Genomic DNA, 3,627 nt, shown 5'->3' with positions numbered 1-3,627 from the left:
CTCCCTTGCTGCCTTGTTCGGATTGTCAGACCTCCCACTCTCTGGATGTCAGAAACTGCAAGGTAGCAACAGCAGAGGAGGGCAGGGGGGGGCAGAGCAGAGAGGGTCTTTTTGGTAAACCAGCAGCTTTTTCGGTGCTTATTTTAGAGGTTCTCTGCTTGGGGGCTTTTTCAACACACGCTTTCAATTTGCAGCGGATGGCTCACAAACAGCTGCATGCAATTACAGGGATTTACAGGATGCAGGCTTGAGAGAGACAAAATCTAAGGTTTGCGATGGTAGATACTAGTGAAATATGTGAGAAGTTTTTTCCCTAAAGAGGGAAAATTCCACCAGCCTTAAAAGGCAGGCGTAATATTCAGTCCCCTTCGGTTTTAACTCCAGGTCTGTGCTGACATATGAATCAAATTGGCAATAGATATTTATAAAAAATTGAAGTTACTCTGATGCCATACTCATTTGTCAGGAGATGGATGTAACAGCTAACTCCAGCAGCCTGTCCCAAGCCGGCGTCCCAAATGAAGCAGTTCTGTAAAGCAAAGTGTGTATAGAGCAAAGGGGAAACAAAACAGCCTGACAATGCTTCTGCCTTATACCTCTGCTGCCAGGACACACATGAAGAAATAGCCAACTCTCAATTTTCCACCTGAAAAAATACCAGATCCCAGACTTTCTGAGACTTACAGTTGCCAAAAGTTTGGCTGGGTGGGTCTGCTGCTCACCTGCCCATCCTGAAATATATTGCAGATTTGCCTCATGCCGAGGGCAATGGCTTTAAACAGGCAGGCTCAGGCAGTTTACAGTGAGAGGTCAGAGAGGTGCCAGTGTCACTGGGCACCCGTGGGTACTGGCTGGCCTTTGGGAGCTGCAGGCTGCTCCCATAGCTCAGCTCTATGTGTAGCACTGTTAACCCTGCTGCAGATCCCAGGGAGCTTCAGACACATGGAGCCTTACTACAGCTCAGCTGACATGTGCTAATCTCTTCACAGACCCAAAACCATACTAAAGTGGGTCTCAGAGCACACACTGAAGCCCATTCAGATCAGTGGGGCACAGTTACAGAAAGCCTTTCACAGTAAAGTTTTTTGGAGCCAGTTTTACTCACAGGTGAATCCAGCAAGACTGGGCAGATGAGGCAGCAGCTCCCACTAATGCCTATGTGGGACTTGGAAATGTGTCGTGGCAGTACTAAAGTTTCCCAGTCCCACAGGTGAGGCCAGGGGACTATCAAACACAAACTGCTAAAAAAAAAGGTGGTAATGCTGAGTTTAGCAAGAAATGTTTTAGCCCTGGCAGTCTCACCCAGAAGCCAGACAAGGAACTTTCCTCTCTCCTTTCATACAATAACCAAATGGGTTACTGTGTTCACCAAGTGAATTTGACATCCATGCTCCAGAGGATTTGGTGGCCGTCCCCATGGACACAAGAGTGCATATCTAATGCAGAGGGCAGGCTGCACTTCTGCTGAATGCAGCCACTGTGCAGAACAGGGCACAGGACCTCGTGTCTAGGGCTGCATACAACCTTTGTGAGGAGCCCAGGTGTCCTGCTGTTTTCTTAGAAGGCTCTGGGCCTGGGCTCTGACAGCTATAGCGTAGCAGTCATGGGTGTGTCATGGACGTCACTCCTAAGAAAGAAGTAGAAATATGTTTATTGATATAACTCAGTGATTTTGCCAAGCGTCATGGTAAATGTGAGCAGGGTTTAATAAGATCTGATGACGTGGTGCACTTGATTATGGCATGAAGGACAGGGTCAGACAAAACAGGCAGGGAGAGAGACTCTCCTGTTGAGTCATGAGGTTCAGAAAAGACCTCCATATGTTCTAAGCTCCTTCTTAGAAGGGAGTTTATGTGTGCCTAATTCCAAACGTAGTCTTAGTCAACAGTTTATATCTCAAGGATGATATGTGCACAATCAATCTTTTGTGTCACTTAGCTAAGTTTCAGAGTTTAGCATGCTATTATTAATTTACTGAGAATCTCTTGAGTCAAGGGATCTCTCAGCTCTGAGGAGTAACCTTGAGAGCTACTACTCAAAGCAAAGACCCTGGCAAACAGTCCACTGCTCTGCAGGAGAGATCAATGAGCCCTGGCTGTTCACTATTTATGAAGTAAGATAATTGATTTCTAGTCATATTTGCATACCAGCTACAGAAGTTAATTTCTTCCAAACTTGGCCTGAGTTGGACCTTGACAAACAGTATAGTGGGGGGGGAAAATTACTCATTTAAAACTGGAGCTCTGCTCAGGACATCAAGAACATAAAAGTGAAGTGCAAGCCACCTGTATATTGCCTTGCCTAAGACCTTTGCAGCTACAGTCATAAGCTCTTCATTTAAGGACTGCACTGTTTACTTTGATGTAGTTGTAGACACATGAGTATCTACCACAAGGTCTGAGTACTTTCTGAAAACTTAGCTTTCCTGACAGAAAGCAATTTGGCATATGTGAAACTGAGGCACAGGCATATTAAAATCTTTTTATGTTTGCACATGAAGCATTGATAAATCAGAAAACAGTTTCATACAGGTTAACATATCAGAGACAAATCTGTGATCTTATGTCTTCTAGCGAGGGTGTTGGATGTGTGACTGATCATGAATTTGTTGTATTATTTATCTCAGGATTTTGATTTTATTTTGACTGCAAAAGTCACTCATCTTACCTCCCCCCAAGAACCTGAAAATTGTTTTCCTTCCATATAGTATCACTGCAGGTATCAAGCAAAAAGGGTGTCCAATCTCCATTTGAAGAGCCCAACAAAAAGAGGGTACCAGGGCTCTCATCCATCTGCAAAACCAAGCGTGAGGTCTACCTTGAGAATTCAGTGTGAAACAACTCCTAGGTGATGAGTCATGTCCAAACCAGCCTTGACCACTGCTTTTCCTGAAGGTGGAAAGTTCTGGAAAACTGTAGGTGCCACGCTCTTCCATTTTAAACAAAGGAGCTTGCAAGTCGACAGCAGCAGAACCTCGCGTGCTGCAACCTGCAGTCCCAGGCAGCGCGTCTGCGCTAAGAGCTGGCAGCTGCGGTCTGTCCCAGCTTATGTAAATTAAGTGAAATCTTAGCTTAAAATGGCAATAATGTGGTTGTGGTAGACAGAAAGCAGTCTCTAGAAACACAGCTGGCATGGGAACAGACTGCTTATTGCTTTTTAATTTCTGGAAGGCACCAATGTAACAAATTCATGACAGCCCCTCCCCTGTTCCCGAGCTCTGCTTGGAAATTTTTTGTAGGACATTATTTTGTTCTCTTCAGTAGGGTTTTTATGCTTGGCATGGTGCACGTAAACACTTCCTAGAAATGCTGCTTTTCAACAATTTTCATCTGAAAGAGGAGAAGTTAAAAACCTAGTTTACATAATTCAAATTTGGTGTTCCCAGGATTGTTTCAGGAGTAAAAATCCCCGGTTTCTGAGTTTGCCATTGCTCTCTGGTATTCTGAATAGATTTTGTAATGACTAAATGTAGTAGTAACTGAGGACGTTAATCAATCACTCTGATATCGAAAAGTGAGGCAAGTGAGATGTGAATAATTTGTGTTACTGTTGAGACTTCTACAGTTTGGTGTCTGTTTGTATTCGTCAGGGGCTGTTGGATGTGAATCACAGGCTAATTATTAAAAA

This window comes from Motacilla alba, chromosome 1 (genome assembly GCF_015832195.1).
Source record: "Motacilla alba alba isolate MOTALB_02 chromosome 1, Motacilla_alba_V1.0_pri, whole genome shotgun sequence".
Lineage (NCBI taxonomy): Eukaryota > Metazoa > Chordata > Aves > Passeriformes > Motacillidae > Motacilla > Motacilla alba.
Note: the sequence above shows the minus strand (reverse complement) of the source record.